The sequence below is a fragment of the Ixodes scapularis genome, unplaced genomic scaffold (assembly GCF_016920785.2).
Source record: "Ixodes scapularis isolate PalLabHiFi unplaced genomic scaffold, ASM1692078v2 PGA_scaffold7__128_contigs__length_106722199, whole genome shotgun sequence".
Lineage (NCBI taxonomy): Eukaryota > Metazoa > Arthropoda > Arachnida > Ixodida > Ixodidae > Ixodes > Ixodes scapularis.
The window spans coordinates 31,460,520-31,480,981 of record NW_024609882.1 but is presented as its reverse complement, the minus strand read 5'-3'; positions in this window follow the sequence as shown (position 1 = coordinate 31,480,981).

The following is a 20,462-nucleotide window of genomic DNA, read 5'->3' as shown; positions in this document are numbered from 1 at the left end:
AGCCTACGGGCCCTTGAGATGACCTCACCGATGTGAACAGCAAAAGTTAATTTAGGGTCTATTGTTAACCGAGGAGTCTTGTGCGATCAATAACAAGGGGCGCCGCTCCGTTCAGCAGGAAGCTGCGTTGTTCGGTGATGAGGCCTCTAGATGTACTGATGAAGGTAGATGTGCACTTGTTGATGTCTAGTGGGAGCCTGTTTTCTATTGACCGGTCATGAACAGCTTTAAGGTCATGTTGGAGTCGCTGATCGTGTACGGGGCACTGGACTGGATGAATTATGGTCAGATCGTCTGCATAAAGGAGAGATGTGCACTGTAGCGCAGATGTTACATCGTTTATGAAGATGTTAAAAAAAGTTGGTCCCAGGACACTCCCTTGTGGGACTCCAGACAACACTTGCTTTGAGCTTGGCATTGCTCCTTCAAATATAACCCTCTGGGAGCGATCGTGCAAAAAGTCAGATATCCAGTTCATGAGGCAGCCGGTGATACCCATCTTGAACATCTTCTTACAAAGTATTGTATGGTCAACCCTGTCAAAAGCTTGCCTAAAATCAAGTTGCAGGAGTTGACAGGGTATGCGTTCGTCCAGAGACGAGCTCGAAATGTGAACGGTGGAGGCTAGGGCTGACTCACAGCTTCGTCCTGGCCTAAAACTGTGCTGGCAGGGCGAGAGTAGGTCATGCTGCTCCAGATGTTGGAGAAGCATTTTGTTCAGAATCCGCTCCATGGTTCTGCACACGACGGAGGTCGTCGAGATGGACCTGTATGAGGCAACAGACGATGTTGGAGCGCCATTCCTCTTGAGCACCGGTACGATAAGAGCCAGTTTCCACTGGTGGGGAACCGAGCCAGCTTGCAGAAAGTTCGTAAAAAGCCATGCAAGGACTGTGCTGAGACGTTCACAGCCGGCTTTCAACAACATAGGATGCACTTCATCTGGGCCTGCGCTTTGGGAAGGTTCCAAGTGTCTCACTGCCTCAATTACATCGTCCACATTTATTTCTATGTTTCCAAGTGGCACCACATGTGAGGGTGGAAGAGTGTCAGCGGTCTTGGGGGTGCCGGGGACAGTCCATGCTGAGGAAAATCGAGCACTGAGCAGTTCCGCTACAGCATGGGGGCTTTGCAGGATAGCCCCACCGACTGTAAACTTCGGGGAAGATGACAATTTCCTTTGTCGGTTGAAGGTGTTGTTTATAATATTCCTTTCGCAAGTGGGTTTCCATACATTGGTCAAATTGGACGTTGTGTTAATGAGCGACTCGTGGAGCACAAAGGGTGTTTTCTCCTGCAGCCCCCAAATTCAGAAATTATAACATTTACGACTTCGCAACAATTTTCACCCGGATTGGACGGCCACCACGGTGGTAAGCCGAGAGCGCGATCAGTTTAAACGCGTAGTAAAAGAAACTCTTAGTATTCGTCTGGCTGTACATTGTGTAAGTGTCCCGTCGACGGTGCTTGACAAGTACAAACATTTTTACAAATGTGATTTTTTTTTTTTACAATTGGTTGATCTTGGTACGTGGGCAGTTCCTCTTTGTTCGACCTTGCTGACAATCTGGGGGTGTGACTTGGTGTGAGGGTTGTTGGCGTTGACTGCGGTGTACCCCTATAAAAGGGTAGAATAAAGCTACAGCTGTGTTCGAGACGCTGTGTGTCATCCTCTTTTTCGTGTCCTTTTCCTTCTGCCGGTGTCTCAGGTTTCGTTGCCTGCAATTCACCAGCTTGCCTGTACTTTTACTCTTCTCTCAGAAAAACCTTTCTTGGCTGCCGACTGTGCCGTTATTAACCAAAAACGGCTTTTTTTCGGTTCACAACTATACAATCTGGCAGCATTTTGGTTAGGACGTTTCATCCGCACACTGATGGTAAGGTATCATGGCCGTCACTGAGCCTTTATTTATCCACCGTTGTATTTCAGGCATCGAAACGAAACGGCTCGAGATTTGCAAAGGAAGCATGGGCTGTCAATTTCTTCCTTCGGGAAATACCCGGCACTTAAATCTAAGCTTGTTATGAAGCTCACTACTCAGCAGATCCGCTTATTCTTTTTGTGTTCCGTTAGCAGACGGCGATAGGTGATTTCTTGCTTTATTTCCGTGTGCAAATGACACCTCGTAGTAGTAACAAAGTAGTAAGCTGGGCCAATCGGTAATAGTTAAACAAGGTTGATAAAAGTCCGTTTAAAAAACAAAACGGGGACGAAGGAAGGAACAAACATAGAGGACGGAGCTGAACTCGCAACTAAAAGTATTACTTGAAACGAAAGAAAGAAAAAGTATATGCACAAATTATATCTTCACGAGATAGTATCCTTACACACAAACACACTCGTCATCCCAGCTCCTCTTCATCAGGAAAAGCGCGCCTTCACATTACGTCAATAATCTACCGACACTCCATTGATGAGGCCAGGAACGTCTGCCCTTTTTGGGACAACGCAACAGATGGCTCGCTCACACAGCTGGCCCCCAAACATGAAATGTAAAAAGCCTCGATAATTTCTCTCGTGACCTCCCTGTGCCCTTCCAAGACCCTCACATCAATGAAGGCAGGCTGGCACAAACAGTCCCTACAATACAAATGGAGAAGGCTACGCACCGTTGCTTTGAGCGAATAGGCACGCTCTCGGAGTGTGTCTTTCAGACTCCTCTCCGTTTGCCCAATATAAAACTTTTCACAAGCCAGGGAAATTCGGTACACAACACACGAAACACATGACAAAAACGGTTTTACGTGTGTTTTTTTTTTTTTTGCTTGTTTTTTTTAGAGGGGGGAGGGTTTATCTGATTTTCGCACGCTCTGACACCGACTCTATTACGAATCTGGCTCATTTCTTATGGGGCTGAGAAAACCGTCGGTACTCCAAACCGACTTCCAATCTTTTTCATGTTATGGCAAACCGGCGGCGGATTTACGGGACCACCACACTTTTCCTTTCGTCAAAATCAACACTCCTCCTCTCATTACCCTTAGCCTTTTTGAGAAGAGAGCCCGCCACCTCCGTCAACAATGCTTGCGGGAACCCGCGATTCCCTGAGTCTCTTGACTGAGGCAAGAAACTGCTGTTCTTCATGTATGGGGATGACTGCCCCAAGGTATGACTACAACTTGCATCGAGCCAAGACGCGAAACCGCGATGCCCTTCTTCACCACATTCAAATGGACTGACCTAAGGTCCAGGATTGCTTTCGTCGACCGGGGATTAAAATACCAACTCACGTATTCATCCCCCAGGAATAACGACAGATAAGAAAACTGCAGAACCCCTTCTTTCGGCTCCTAAAGTGTAACACTGCGGCCACCCACACTTAATAAATGTTGAGAGTGCTCTGGGAGCTTCCTTTCTAGTGGTGCATAATAACTTACCGGAAGGAGATACATCGCGTGCTTTGGTTTTGGATGTGTTCTCCGTGCGAGCCGCATATCGCTGACAAGTCGCCCGTTGAGGCAGACTAAGTTCAGGCTGTATAAGCATGCACACAATTTTTTTTTTTTTTTGCCGCATATTGTCGTGAGCAGATGACACTTCACTTTCGAGTTTGAAGTTCTTTTAGGGCGGTAGGGTGAAATGCCCCTTTCAGCGATCTGGAATTCGTTGAAACAGTGCAAGGTCGAAGAGAACGCAAGGTAGACTTGTGGGCGACGTGAGGGGCCACGTCCCGCCGGTTCTGCGTAAAAGGCTGCCCCGGCGGAGTCACAGCCGAAACTACGGTACACAGACACCAAACCAAGCTGTTTTTGATGGTTTGACGATTTCCTTTTCGAAGTCTGTGAGGTCATCTGGCACCTAAAAAAGAGAACTTCGTCCGATTCCCCGACCCGCCGAACATCCAGTGCTGCATCTGCCGAGCGCCACGGCGCCGCCATGTTTTCTGAGGATAAAAAGCCAAAAATGCCAAAATACTCCAAAAGCCGGGAGACGTCATAATTAAAATAAGAGCGCCGACTTGACACAACAGAAAAAACAATTTCATTAGACGTTTCGCCTCCAATGCGGGAGGCATCTTCAGTAGTTACAAAGCAAATGCAAGGTTCAACCTCAAGCCAGGAGGCAATATCCCTCCGGTTAACTTTGAAAAAAAAAGTGAAAGCCGTTTACAACTCCCTGTAATGCCGAAATGGAGCGCAGCTCTTGAGGAGGAGGAGGGAAGGGTACTGAAGGCCACGTGTTCTCGGGGGGGGGGGGGGGGGGGTCACGTGACCTGGGGGTGTCACGTGACCTAGGGGGAGGGGTCACGTGACTCCCCAGGTCATGTGACCCCCCCGGTCACGTGACCAAAATTTTTCTGTTAGATTTAGCGGGGAAATTTTTCCGCTAAATATAGCGGGAAAAGTTTTTCGCTCAATTTAGCGGGGAAATTTTTCTACTAGATTTAGCGGGGAAATTTTTCCGGTATATTTAGCAGGGAAATTTTTCCGCTAGATTTAGCGGGGAAATTTTCCCGCTAGATTTAGCGGGGAAATTTTTCCGCTTGATTTAGCGGGGAAATTGACCCATAATGCACCGCGCGGTTACGTCGACGGCGACGCCGCTCAAGCCGGAGACGGGCGCCTAAGAGCTGCGCTCTAAAACACGCGACAAGCGAAAAGGAACCGACAACAAACACAACGAAGTCTCAAATCCTTTTCACCTGTCTCGGCCCGTACGAAAATGTCAGATACAGGCCGGAATAAAAAATGCCGGCTCCGCCTGGACCCAAAATTGGGGCACCAGTTTGCATCCAGCTCGGAAATGCGCAGTTCCAGACGGGATACAAACTGGTGCCCCAATTTTAGATCCAGGCGGAACCGGCTGGGTCCAGTGGCGGTGCCCCAATTTCAGACCCAGGCGGTGCACCGCCCGAATTCCCGCTGCGCTCACCACTGTACTCTACAAAAATATTTCGCGCGATGCGTTTAGCCGTTACAACCGAGAGATCGTCACGATTTCAGACCCAGCCGGACTGGGTCTGAAATCGAGACGATCTCTCGCATGTAACGGCTAAGGGCAGCGCGCGAAATACTTTTGTAGTCCAGTGGTGAGCGCAGCGGTAATTCTGGCGGCGCACACGATCGTCCAGGCGTCGTCACCAAACACGGTGCACGGAACACAGACACAGCACGCACAAGCACAGTATCCAGTGCTGAGTGCATCGGGAAGTTCCGGTGGGCAAACGGTATCCGAGTTGTCCAAGTATTGTCACCAAGCACACCAGCGCTAAGCGCATCCAGATGCCGAGCCAAAGTGCAATGGGTCAACAGCTTCACACTATATGAAGATCCAAAGCCCAGGTAAGTGGGTATCCATCCAGGGCAACAATGGGCGCGTCAGTATTCGTGCGCCCGCAGCGCGAACGTCGCCGCCGGGCGAGCGCCGACCGACATTCCGACGAGAGCGAAGAACCTAAACTCTCGAAGCGCTGCCGCCGACTGCAACAGCCAAAGTGAGGTGCGCGCGCGCGCGGAGAACGCCCGCTCGCAGCGCCTGCGTAGCGGATGCGCCTGTCCCTAACACGTGACCTGCGAGAGACCACAAAAGTTCCCCGCCGTCCCCCCCTCCACCCTCCTCCGGTCACTCATGTGCGCGCCCGCTGGCTAGGAGCAGACCCTACTGGAACCCAGGGGAAGGGACCGGATCCATTTATCATCGTGCGGTTCCAGTGCGTTACGTCTCACTGGATCCGACCGGTTACACCCAGAACCGCGCGGTACCAGATCGGATTCGCGCGGATCTGAACTGTCCACAAGTTTAGAACCGCGCGGCTTCGAACTGGAACCGCTCCGATCTAACATCTTCGTACGTTTTTTTTTTTTTTCTTTTTATTTATGTATGGACGTTTGCCAGCTAGCCTGCGCCACAACTCTTGTTTGCGCAACAATCGGGTCTCCTATTTTCGGTGTTTCAAAAAGAAAGCATCGGTAGTGCGTTCTCAACTGTGTTAAAAAACATGCTTTGCCAATGCCGTTATTAAAGGAGGTGTGCAACGATGTTAACGTTGAAAGAATTGGCATCTTCTGCTTTTGATATTGTTCACCTTGTCACAAATGACAGAAAACACACCTCCTTTCATCGAAATGTTGCGATTCCGCCGCGTAATAGCGAGGCAAAACTTAGAATATTCCCCGACCTGCAGCCGCGAGCGGCGGCCATGAGAAACACGCGGCGTGACGTCAATCGGGAATATTGTAGGAAGATAGCAAGTTGTGCGAACACCTGCTCGATAAAAGGTAACTTTTTTATAAATCTTGTCGTTCCAACATATATATAACTGCGTCAACAACCTGGTCTCATCGACACAACTTTTATTATACGGAGTTTTAGTGGCGCCATCTATCATAGGTCCACAAAACCGTCAGCTCTATCTGCTACCGCGAACAGCCGCCAGAAGCCGGAGGGGGAGGGGGACAGGGCCGGACGGGTATGGCCGGACCCGGATGAGACTTTTCCTCCTTTCACCAAATTGTTCGCGCGGCGCCCGCCAGCACGTGGTCACGCGGCCGCGAGCGGATAAGTTCTCGCTGCTCACTGATGGCTCTAAAGAGAGAACTTTTCCGGAACCGCGCGCCTACCCCCTCAACGTCACTGCGCACGTGACCAGGAAGACGACGTATGAGTTGAGAGGCGGCAAAAACCTGGATATTTTTCATTTATTTAAAATAAAAACTAGGGTATCCACGCAAAATCTGTTTTCTGTAGTTCACTTCAGAAGTGTCAGGCATCAACTTCCACAATAATTTAAGCAAAGCCCTGAAATTGTTGCACAGCTCCTTTAAATACTACAAAAATGTCGCTTAGAAAGCTTCTAAATTTCATAATCGATTACGTCACAAATAAAAAGAAGCGAGGAGGTGAAAAGAGAAGAGAAAAACACTAAAGATAAAAAAGCGCGCGCGCGCGCGTGGGGAGCTATGTTTGCATTGTGTATCTTTTTGCGTGTCTCCGAGTACAACTTGCATCGTTTTAGACAAAAAAAAAACATTTTTTTGGGTGGACACGAGTAATCTGAATGTATGTCGAGACACTGATTGTTACGAGTGCCTTGCAAGTAACGTCATGTTAGGGAAGAACGGGCCCCGCATCATACTGGTGGTTGACTTCACACCGCGCGGATGCGCTTACCAAGGCGTAGGATGCCGCTAAGCGCCCTTACATGCGCTGACATGCACCATATCTTCAACAAAGGTACCATTTGGTTACATGCGAACTTAGAAAAACGTGTCGAGCTTACGATAATGACGTTCAGCCAGTACGTACAGTGCCGGATTAAGGCATTTGGGGGCCCTGGGCTGAGGCTGTTATGAGGCCTCTCTACCTATGATAATGGTAATGGTGATGATGGTGGTGGTGGAGGTAACGATGACGACGGAAATATGTAAATTTTTGAACTTAATCTAGATATGTTTCATCGTATGATTATTGTCGAGCCTTGTTTAGATCCGTAGATTCAATGGAATTCAAGTTTTCCTTGCTGGCATTGAGGCGGATGCGATTGTTTAAAAGCTAATTCGCAAATAATCAACCGCTCTAGCAATTTACAATATAGTAATTTTGAGGTACAAAAATGAAATCAAATAAACATTGCGTATATTATTAGGATTTGTCGTTCACATCCAGCAACTTGACCACAACAACAGCAACAAAGAAACAACACTAAATTGCTTCCGTTTAAAATGTTGACTCCGTTCATGAATTTGTTTGACTAGAATTACAGCTAGATTCATAGAGTACATGCCCGGGCCAGTTTATACAAATTGGTCACGATGTCGACTTGTAGCACAGGTGACCCTCTTGCTAACATGTCGAGTGACATTATTAATCACACATGAATTGAGTTATGCAGCGACCGAAAATGTACCTGCGAAATTCCCATTCTAATTTCGCTTCCCCTAAATGGCATGCCTCGCAAATCGACAACTGCCACGAAAATCTAGAGCCCTTATTCTTGTAATTATTTCGAATTATTGGAAGTGTTTTAACTTCTAACTAGCCCTCTGTTAATTAATTACTGGTGTGAGCAGTGAAGGAAGTGACATAGGCAAGAAAGAAATTTCGTTGGTTGAAGCAGTCTTTATCGGGATCAAGCTACTTCGTAAACGCTCTTCTAATAACTGAACCCTCGTTTCGCAAACAAACAGACTTCCACATTTAAAGCATAGGAGAAACTGCGTGCGATTCTAAGACATCGACCGCTGTCGTTCGGACACATTTGCATTTAGAGAATTTATCATGAGAATCGAGAAGATGTTTTCTTTTTGTATCTACACGCTGTCTTTTTGAATGGGGAAAATGTTTCGCATCAGATTTAGTACTAATCTTGTTCTTTTTAAATGCAGTAATTTAGCCGTCGGCGACCATTTTGTTCTGTGACTCCACGTTAAAAAATAAGAGGTTATACCTCAGAGGTTGGTGAAACCATTGCATGTATTCGTATCAGTCGCTGGAAGAAAGAGTGTCCAGTTGCACTGGCAGACCAGATATCGACTCTAGAGCACTTCCTTGCAGTCAGTACCCATCGAAAACAGTTGAGGGGCGTCTTAAGAGCCGGCTCCTTGAAACGCCTTTTTGTTGGTGGCTATAGAGACGGTGTCCGGAAGATTTACGGGCACCTTTTCGCTTGTTCCAAACTTATCATTCTGGAATGAGCTCCATATGGAGTTTCGCGAAAAGGTTTAAAACAACATGTGTGAACCATCTGCGTTGCTTGCTTAACGCTTGCTTAACTTCCTGCCCACATTTGTCCGTAAAACACGCTAAGGGGGCCCCAGTACAAAAGAAAGCTCCTTAACCGTCCTTCCATCAAGCTCCAATTAAAAAAAAGAATCTAACGAGGGGCATGGGAGGTCGTGTTAAATTTTGTAGTTCTGGCACGCTCTTGCACAACGAGCTCACAAACGCCAGCTGATCTAGAGACGGGAACTTTATGGCATCCTTGTTTCCTCGTTGAGGAAAAGAGAACAAGAAGCTTATTGCGCCAGAGGCCCTTCGGAGTGTTTCTTCTGCTTTCTGCCCAAACTTTCTTAAATAAAGAAAAAAAAAACGACTAACATTTTTAAATTTTTCGGGGCCAGCATAGGGCCCCCTGACAGCCTGGGGCCCAGGGCTGCAGCTTCCTTAGCCCGTACCTTAATCCGGCCCTGAGTGCGTGCAGAATTTTTCGGCATTGGTGCGATCGCGCTGCGAGCAGATAGTTTTGATACGCCGCCGACGCAGTTTTAAAACATAAAAACTGTGGTGTCGCAAAAAAAAAATGCTGAATTGCTTGTTTTATTATTTGACGAGCGGCTCTAGAGTCGCTTGCAGAAAAATTGTTACGATTTTGCGAAATACTGGTAAACAACGCAAGGCTACCGTCATATTCTAAACCCTGAGACAAGGACAATTCAAATAATGGAGGGTTTATATTATGATGTTTCCTAACCGGCTCGCCTGCATACTTTCGCTCCTTGCTAAGATTACCGTTCTTGCAGATGGCACAAACCGATGCCTCGAGGCGGCGGCGGCGTCTCGGCGAGCTTGCACACGGGGGCCGCCGCCGACCGCTCGCCGTCTGGCCGGGCTCGCTTCGCGACAATCACCCGTACTCGGCCCGGGAGCCCTAAAGTGCGCTCGAAGCGTGGAAACGGCGTTGTGTAACGAAATTCTAAGGCCATCTACACCGCGAACGGGCAACAGCCGATGCAAAGGCGTGCGTGAACGTAAGCAACGGTAGAAAAGTGCCGTCGCTCGCCGTTACGAAATCCGTCCCGCAAACTCGGTAATCCGCGGCTGCATCCCCTTCCTGCCGCTCGTACTTTCGCTAACTTCACGGCTACTCTGTCTCGCGGGGCTCGCCGACGAAACGATCGGACGATCGTGAGGATAAGCAGTAATTGCTACAGCCGAGCACGGCGCACTTTACCATTGCTCTCGCTGCGAAGGGCTGTCGAGTCAACCACCAGCATGGTGGATACCAGTGTTCGACGTCATCATGTGACGTAGGTGCGAGGCATGAGGTTCGCAAAGCTTGATGACGGAATCCTGAGGATCACATTGTTGACAACGCCAACTTCGTCATCAAGTTTGCGAAGGAGAGACTGAAAAAAAACATTTGATTTTATTCTTAAAATTACGCGGCGACAAGGAAGCTTGGTCAGCGGCGTTGTGTGCGAGTGTACTTGGGTCCCACTAGTGCCAGTAAGCTTGTGCAAAACAAGAAGCATTTCTACCAAATATCGTTGCACGACCCCTTTATTTGGTCCCTTCACAAAATGGCACTTCGCGCCTCCCTCTTCGCGACGCTATAAATATCCACAAACCGAAAACAAAACAGGGAGGAGAGAATTATATTGCTTTCAAATGAAACCACTCATTCTAAAATTGAGAGCCCTTCCACTTCAAGTGAAGATGGAGGACCAGGGAAGCTGTTATTTTTACGTCTAGAACGATGCCTAGGGGACGACGTCATAGGACAACCTCAGGGACGACGCCTAGAGGACGACGTCTAGAACGACCTCGAGGGTGACTTCTAGGACACCCAGAGGACGACGTCTAGGACGACTTCAAGGATGACTTCTAGGACGACCTCTCGGACGACTTCTAGGACGACCTCGAGGACAATTTCTGGGACGACCTGGAGGATGACGTCTAGGACGACCTCAAGGACGACTTCTAGGACAACCTTGAGGACGGTGCCTAGAGATGATAACAAGGGATCAGGAGGGGGATCGGTGGCCGAGTGGGCTAGCGCACACCAGCTCGGAGCACGTGGAGCGAAAGCTCGCGCTGCAGAACCCAGGGATCCTGGGCTCAATGCCCGTTTCGATCTGGATGAGCATCGTACCGGCGTGCGGCCGTGTATCACTCCTGCGTGGTGCATGTTAAAAACTCCAGGCTAGCGGTTGTACTACAGCAAGTGACTTGTTACAACTTTGAAATGACTAATAATATCCACAAAACCCCAATTATTAATTAGGGATCAGGACCTCACTATCTAATAGTACCAAAAAAAGCTGACTCTTGCTGGTTGACCCCTCTTGTTATTTTACAGCGGAGCTGTTAATGGCTAGGTTCTCCAGGATCGTTTCCGTGTGTCGACACAAACCTACCTGGATCGTTACCGCCATCTATAAGCGACGGCTGCAAGCACACAACCAGTATGGTTTCCGCCGTCGCTGGTAGATGGCGGCAACCTTTCCAGCTATAGTAGAAGAATGGATAGTCGGGTGCGTTGGTGGGAATTCATCGTTGGAAACAGCGTAAAAAGCAGAGGACGACAAAGAAGCACATAGTGTATTGAGTAGAGCTCCGCTGGTCTTCCTTCTTTACGAGAGTGGAAAGGCTGAACGCTCTTATTTATTCATACTTGCCAGGACCAATGGGGAGTTTTCCGTAAACATCCGCGGACGCATTTTTGCCCAGATTCTAGCGCATAACAGCTTCGCTGTAAAAGCATTCACGATAAGACAGATAACGAACGGCCAAGGAGCACCTAAAGTCCGTGCCCCCCCCCCCCCCCCCAAAAAAAAAAAAAAAAAAAAAAATTCACGATCCTTATTTATTTAGTTGACAACAATGTATTGCTCTTTATTCATTAGGTTGGGAGGGATGACGAGCTTATGGACTTCCGATCCTGAATACAAACATATGGCGGGCCATATTCAATGCCATGGTGCATTGAAAGCTGACAGAAACTATATTGTCACGGGTGGTGACCAAAAAAACAATAAATAAACAGGAAGAAATAAGCGTTTAATGTGGCGAACTTGTGCCAAAAATAAAAGGGTACAAAAGATAATAACAGAGCGTCGAAGGTCGGCGTAGCAGCAGAGTCGAACGCTGGGGCGAAACTGACTGCAGATCAACACGCGGAGACCCTTATGCACGCGCGTTGCGTTCTGGAACAATCGGCCTAGATTGTTCGGCGACTGGAACGTTTGGAACTCGATCATACGAGAATGTTTTTCGAACACACGAGAACGCAATGTTCAAAGAACAAATAAAAGAGCATGCCACTGACTGGAATCGAACCCAGACTTTCCGCGCGACAGTCAAGCACGATAACCACTCGGACACGCACGCGGTCGCTCGCCGACCGAGCGTGGCAATATCATCATTGCGAAATGTTAGCGGTGCTATTCAGAGTGCCGAAGTTCCACGATTAGCTACTTGGCTTTATTGGAGCGACCGATCACAAGCCCTTCGTTGGTCCTTTCGTGTAGACCAGCACTCATGGTCGCTGCTCATATTTGGCACTGCTCTTCATTGCTGGAAGCATACAGCCACAAGATCAGGCACAAGCCCAAGGCTAAAGACCAAAATGCTGACACATTCAGTCAACTTTTATAAGCTGCATTTACGCTGTTCACACATCATACTCAGTGTCCGTTGCATACAGGACAACTGAATTATCCGTGGACATGCCTCAAGTATCGTGGACAACTTTTCATAGACACGTTTCATCGGTAAGCGTTTCGTCGACACAATCATTTCATAGACTCGTTACACGAACTGCACGCTGTAGGAAATGCCTATGACGCCCATGCTACGACGCATGGGCGTCATAGCATTTCAGCACGCTGCAAAGCTGTGTAGCCGTTGATTGCGCCGAAAGGTACAGAAAAAGTAGCGGAGCGAGTTTCCACAAGTTCCCGGGAGGCTCTGAAAGGCGCAGAAGGTGGGTAATATACGTGGATCGAAAAGAATGGTCGCCTCGCGCGAACGACCGTTTGTGCGGCAAGCACTTTCTTGAAGGCAAGTGTGGTTTCCATTTCAATCTCAATCCCGAGGCTTGTTTATGTGCACAGATACCGTCGTCTGATTGATATCACCCAGATTTTGTTCTCACGGTGTTTGTGCACGCAGCACCGGCCAAGCGCTTGTCGGTGGCTCGCTACAACCGTGCTAGCAAGCGGAAGGAGATCGGCAACAGAATGGCACTGTTGTAGGCGTTACCGAAAAAAAGTAACGAGGCAAGTTACCCGTCACCTGCAAATAAAAGGAACGCCGTTACTGACCTACGTTACTCCAAAATAAAAGGAAGGCATTACAGTTACCGTCAACAGTAAAAAGTAACGTACGCCACTTTTGCATTCTTTTTAAATTATGAATTAACATGTTTTACTGTTTTGTCGGTACAACTGTGCATAAACTCATATTTTAAGAAACATTATGTTCATGCAGAAACAATTTCACCTAAATACTCAGGAGAAAATATGCAAAGAAAAATGCAGAAAACTCCGAAATTCACATGGCTTGACACCTAAAAACACGGGAAAAATTGAAGTGTAATTTCTTTACAACTTGGGAAGTAGTAGTAGGGTGATTTCAGATAAGATCGACCAAAGGATGGCTAGTCGACATTTTCAAATCAACTGATGTTTTTATATGTTATTGTCTAGTGTCTGGTATGAACGAATCCAAACTTAGTTTTGACTAGAAAAAATACTTGGGGACAGGAAAAATCGTAAGGCATGAGGTGGTGGACAGTTGCATTAACGCGCACTGATGGAGGGGGCCCGTTTGAGAGTGAATAACTAAAGCGATAACATTAGGAGAACTCTAATACGTTTTAGGCGCAAACTATGGGTATAGCTTGCTTGTAATATAAAGTAATCATATTTATTTAAAATTTATTTATTTTTCTAAAAATTGACAAACATGCCTGCTCGAACGACAAATGGCAAACTTTGGAGGTCTGTATCTCATGAAATAATTTAATCATTATGATATAATTTGCAGATATTATTCTACTAATATATAGCTAATATTTAAAAAAATAACTAAGGTATCTGTGTGATACAATAGTTAGGATATATTTAGTCAAACATGGAAAAAAAATCAAACAAAGAAAAATTCCGATGCGAATAAAAAAAAAAACACCACCCTCGATTTTTTTTAAATTAAGGTAACCTGTTATACTCTATTTCGGCATTCATTTCCATTAAAAACATGTTGCATAATTTTATTGAGAAAGAAGATACAACTCCCCAAAGTAGGGTCCTTTTTCAAAGCCTACACTTAGCAGTGTTTTATACAAGAACTGACTCTGAGTTCCAGTTTCATGAAACCAACACACATCTTTTATATATTTTTATTCAGATGAGGCCAATGATGACTAAAGAAATCGTTCACACACTTAAATTAAGGAGAAACTGCTGTGTACAAAGAGGTATCATATTACGGACTAGTGATCCGAGAAAAGATCATGCAGCCATCGGCCACTAGGAACTTTGTTTACTTTATTCCCCTGCGACACTATATGCTATTCCCTCTTCCGCTCTACCTTCATCTCTCTCTCTCTCTCTCTCTCATATATATCCCTGATATATATCCAGAACAAAAACATGATCAAGCATTCCCTTTCTGCGTGGTAGTGTTCTGTGGCTAGCAAAAATCATTTCCTCTCTAAGCTCACGATTATGGCAAAATAGTTGCCGGAAACCGCAGACGACACTCGTCGCTAGTTCTGGCAAAACGGCCGATACAATCTTTTTTTCGCATTTCCCCGCTCGCTGTCAAGGACAAAGGGGTTCGCTTCAACCAGCAAAACATGGCCGCCGACGCCTGTTTACTGAGCAGTCATGCCTGTCGCCATCTCACTCGCTGGCGTCACGGGCGATAATATCAGGCACAAAGGGGCACACCAACCGGCAGCATTATCCCCAAATACTCGAGCCTCGCGTAAATACATAGAGTGTAAACGCTGTCGCCATGTTATCGTAGTAAGACCGCCCCCCCCCTCCCTCCCCCAACGGGGGACTGCAGTACGCGACGGCGTACTAACACAACGGCGACGATATCGACATCGCGGGCTCCGAATTTTCCCATAGTTCTACTCCACGGGCATTTCTCGAAACGCTTGATATTGTGTACGCCCGCCTGGAAGGATTTCAGGCGCGTAGTTAAGATAAGGCGGTTCTCCGCGGCAAAAGAAAGCAATTTCACAAAAGCTTAAAAGCGGCGGCGACGCGTGTGCGGTGAACGCTTGTAGTTTTGGTGTAGACAGGGTGTGTGTGTTCTCGTTGTTGACACCGGCCGGCGATAAGGCACTGCAGGCGGTAGCTCAGTACAGCAAGGGCTAATCCGAGTGACCATCAACGTAACCCCACCGCCAACCCCTCGCGAACCGGTCGCCGACATGGCTCAGGCTGTGTCATGAACCACGTGGTAGAAGCTCGGGTGCTTTCATATCAGCGCGTGGAGGGACGACAGTGCGATTCCGGAAAGTCTTTTTCGAAGGCCGCTGACCACAATTTTTTGTCTGGAGACTTTCCCTCTTTCTTCCTTTGACGTGGATCAAGCTTTGCCGACAGCCTCAGTTGTGACCTCTCTTTTCAAATGTACGTTTGCAGTGAGTGAGCTCCTCAGCCTCGGACTTGTCACTTGTGCACCCAGTAGTTCTTTCACTTGGCAATTATATGCCATCAGTTGGGGTTTAATTTCTATTATTTATGTATACATTATGAAGACGTCCTGGAGCTCCGAACGAGTGTTTTGTGCAGATTACTTTTGCAAACACAGAAAGACTATACCAAAGCAGCGGAATTTTCGAAGTGTTGGCGAGTTGGACCTAAACTCGTTGAAGCAAATTCTTCCGCCTGACTGTTCCACCAAATTGAGTGCGACGGACTACCTGTGCTACCATTGCTTCATGCACATCACTAAGGAGATCTCGCTGCGAAGCTCAGAGCAGTGCCCTGACATATTTGTGCCAGCTGAAGAAGCAATTGAAGATCTAAATCGCAGCATACTACCTACAGATGTGTCGCCGCTGAGACAACCAAGCGTCGTAAGAAGTCGGGACAGGCCTGCCTATGTCAAGAGAAAGCAGACAGAACTGGAGCAGGTTGCTGTCAAGAATATACGCTCAAGGCTACGTATTGCGTACGACAGGGACGCACCATCGGGGTCGTCCGAACCAACATGCTCCACATGCACTGAGTGGGTGGACAACTTTCGGCAGGCCTTTGAAACCGCCACCTCTCTCCGGGAACGTTGTCAACTGCTTACACTCCTGCCGCCAACACTGACGAACAATGAGGTTCAAAAGATGATTCCACAGGCCTCAATGTACCTCATCAGTAAATCCCGAAAACTCAAGGAAAAGCATGGCGTGTGGTATGAGCCGGATCCTTACACGAGGTGCAAGGTGAGCCCTGAGAACCTGTCTGCTGCCCTAGAGTACTTCACGAAAGACGAGCTACAATGTTCGCGCCAAAGTCCCAACCAGAAGGACGTCATCTCTGTCATGCTCAACGGAGAGAAGACGTTCGTGCCAAAGCGCTTCATGACACGCTCAATACGAGAGGCCTTCCGTATATACAAAGACAAGCATCCCGATTCCGGCGTTGGGCTAACGAAATTTTATTCGTTGCGCCCTAGATGGGTCCAATGTATTCCACACCAGGAAGTGTGCGTTTGTGTGCGCTGCGCCAATTATTATCTTTGTATTGCCGCTCTAGAGAACGTTACAGGCTCAACATTCAACACTGGTGAAATGAACTCGGCATTTCTGTGCGACCCAGCAACAGAACTGTGCCTTCAAGGAGACTGTGATCACTGCCCAAAAGGCCAGTTTCTTACACTCCAGGAACTTGATATCCCGGAGGATGAAGAGATTGTGCTTGCAACATGGGAGTCCGGCGACCTTGTGAAAAAAACTTTGGAACCTGAGACTTTCCTAAAAGTCATCCAAGTGACGGTTGGAAGTTGGGTACTTCACAACCATATCCGGCAAACGCAAGGTAAAGCGATCTACGATGAAAAACAGTGCATGCAACGCGGGAGCATTGTCTTTCATTTTGACTTTGCTGAAAACTGGACCATCGTGCTTCCTGACGAAGTGCAAGCATATCACTGGAAAAAAAAAAAAAACAAGTTTCGATATTTACATGTGTAGTGACGACAAGAAAATCTACAAACAGCTTTGCCATCATCAGTGAGGACCTGTGTCACGACGCCGCTCACGCTTGCTTGGCTCTAGAAAAAGTGAAGGAGTGGGTTGAAGACAACGTTGCGGTATACTCGTACGTGACGTACGTAAGTGACGGCGCCGCCAGTCATTTCAAGAATCGCTACCAGCTTCACCAATTTGCAAAGGACGATTGCCCACAAGCCCAGTGGTTATTTTCTGCATCTGGACATGGGAAAAATGCATGTGACGGAGTTGGCGGACTCGTGAAGCACCAGGCCACGCTGAACAACCTGAGAGAACGTTCAGTAAGCGCAATTCAGACGGCCAGGACAATGGTGAGCGTTCTATCAAAGAAACTGAAAGGCGTGCATCTTGTATATCTGGACGAAAATGAGGTTGTTCGGTATCGTGAACAAAAAAAAGAACAGTGGCTGACGGTGCGCGCCTTCCCTGGCATTCAGTCTTGGCACGCGTGGCGGCTCAGCAAGTCATCAACAGAAGGGACCTGTGACGTATATGTAGCACGGACAGTCGGATCTGCTTGGAAGCAACTTTATTAAATGGGTACAGCGAGGAAAACCTTAGCGTAAAGTGCCGAATTTGATTTCCCAAGGACTGCTCATTTTGAATGCAGGGACATCTTATTTATCACATTTTTCTTCACGGGGTATTTAACCTACTGTTTTTGTTGGTGGTTACTAATAATTTTTATCTGATCACTATAAAAAAAATCCCAAAATGTTATCCTCGAGCAGGATAAAATATATCGGCTTGCCACGATTCATTCATACACCGAGAGCATCGAAGCTGCTCCAGTTAGGCACTATGGCATCCGTCACCTGAAATTGTTTGTAATCGTAAATACACAGCCAACCTAAATATCTTACTATTATATCTTTGTTTTTGTGTGTGGAAGTAAAGTTATTTATTTTACTCTAGATGTAAAATATACCGGAAGGTACAACTTCACACTGCATCATCTTTTCTCAAATCATTAGTCTCTAATATGATAACACTTTGTACGCTTATGTAAAATGCTGTATATAGTTTCTCCTCCCTTTTACTGTGTGACCGATCGCTCTTTTTATCAATGACCTCATCTGAATAAATGTATATAAAAGATTTGTGCAAGTTTCATGAAACTGGAACTCAGAGTCACTTCTTGTATAGGACACTGCTAAGTGTAGGCTTTGAAAAAGGACCCTACTTTGGGGAGTTGTTTCTTCTTTCACAGTGCAATGATGCAACATGTTTTTAATAGAAATGAATGCCGAAATAGAGTATAACAGGGTACCCAAATTTTAAAAAAATCGAAGGTGGTGTTTTTTTTTTATTCGCATTGGAATTTTTCTTTGTTTGATTTTTTTTCCCATGTTTGCCTAAATATATTGTAACTATTGTGTCACTCAGATACCTTATTTATTTTTTCAATAATAGCCATATATTAGTAAAATAATGTCTGCAAGTTATGTAATAATGATTAAATTATTTCATGAGATACAGATTTCCAAAGTTTGCCATTTGTCGTTCGAGCAGGCATGTTTGGCAATTTTTAGAAAACTAAATAAATTTTTAATAAATATTATTACTTTATATTACAAGCAAGTTGTACCCATAGTTTGTTTGTAAAAAGTTTTAAAATTCTCCTAATTTTATTGTTTTAATTATTCACTTTCAAACTTTCCCCCTCCATCAGTGTGCGTTATTGCAACTGTCCACCTCTCCCTGCCTTACGATTTTTCTTGTCTCCAATTTTGTTTTCTGGTCAAAACTAAGTGTGGATTCGTTCATACCAGACACTAGACAATGTCATATAAAAACATCAGTTGATTTAAAAATGTCGACCAGCCACCCTTTGGTCGATCTTATCTGAAATCACCCAGTAACAATTAACTATATTTACACGTTACTTAAAATAGTAACTTAAGTATGTTACTCGTTACTGTTTTGAGAGAGTAACGAGTATGTTACTATGTTTATAAAAGAGGTAACGCGTTACCGGTAACACCGTTACTTTTAACGCGTTACCGCCAACACTGCAGAACGGACATAACGTAACAGGTTGTCGTGCCTTATGGTCCTGAGGGTAGGAAAAATGGCATACCCTGACTTGAAGATGCTGTGTGTATTTAATCAATTAATTAATACACTTCAGCAGACCGGCTAGAAGTGATCGTAGGCCCCGAGAGACTCGTACGCCTGCACCGTGTTGGCGGTGAACTGGCTTGGCGGAAAAACTAAATAAACAACAAAGTGAGCCGTCGACGTCGGCGGGAGCCGACGTCGATGGCTCACATCGGTTCACATCGTAACTCCAGCAGGCCTTGTTTACGGTGGACAGATCGTCGAAGGCAATGCCGTCGATGCACAGTTTGTCTCGATATCGCTGCCGTTCCAAGCTCGGGTAGCGAGTTCAAATAGTAGTGCATGACGTACGACATACGTTGGCAGGAAATACAATGTACAAATAAAGCTAAAAGCGTCGCTACAAAGCCAACAACGAGTGCATGCCACAGAACGCAATGGCGGAAACACAGAGAGCCTGGCTGCTTCTGCCCACATAGCTTCTGCGCATGCGTGGCCTTTAGGCCATGTAGTTAAACAGAGCCGTGCCGCGTCTCGGTCTATTAGCTTCTATGCACTATACACGCATTTGAGGGTGTCATGTAAAACCTTGGAGTGCTCGGCTTCGGTATGCCCCAGATATCTTGTGACAATAGAATATGGTGAAATTTATCGAGTTTAACTCAACCAAGAGCCTCGTACAGAGTGGTACACACCATCAAAACTCAAACAAATAGAGAAATAACCGTACAGCAAGGAAACCACAACTTTCGTAAGCGTGTCGTTTACAAATAAGTACTCGAGCAGAAGGTAAGGGCGCAAGAGAGCTGGTGTATATCAAAAATTTTTGTGAAAAACCCGAGACTGAGGTATCGACAGACGACGACAAGGAAGAGAAGGAGAACGTTGGGACGTTCTCCTTCTCTTCTTTGTCGTCGTCTGTCAATACCTCAGTCTCGGGTTTTTCACCAAGTACAGTGCAATCCACTTATAACGATACCACATACAACGATGTACCGCTTAGAACGATCAGTTTCTAGAGTTTCTAGACTGGAAATAATCAGTTTCTAGTCCAGATACAATGATAATCGGTTATAACGATTGAAATTTTGGGTTTTCTCATTATCGTTATAAGTGGGTTGCACTGTACTCGACTGACCGCCATTGGCGTACAGAAATTTAGACTGACTATTGAGCCACTAGATGGCACTGAATTTGTGAAAGAGTCTATTACCTATGTTTGCGATTGTTGTTGCGAGCCATAAAATGAACTGCATGGAGCAGGGATTCTCAAACATTTTTGATTTCGAGGAACCACTACATGGCTCGACTGAAAGCCGAGAAATCCCTTCTGCTCTCAGCATTCATGCGATAAAGCAATACAAAAGTAAACAGTCCTTGTAAACAATTATGCACATACTACAGAGTGCTTGGCTCACAGTTATGATACAATGAATGATCCAGATTTGCTAACACAGTACTAGGTTGTCGCCTCAAGAAATTTACAGGGTATTT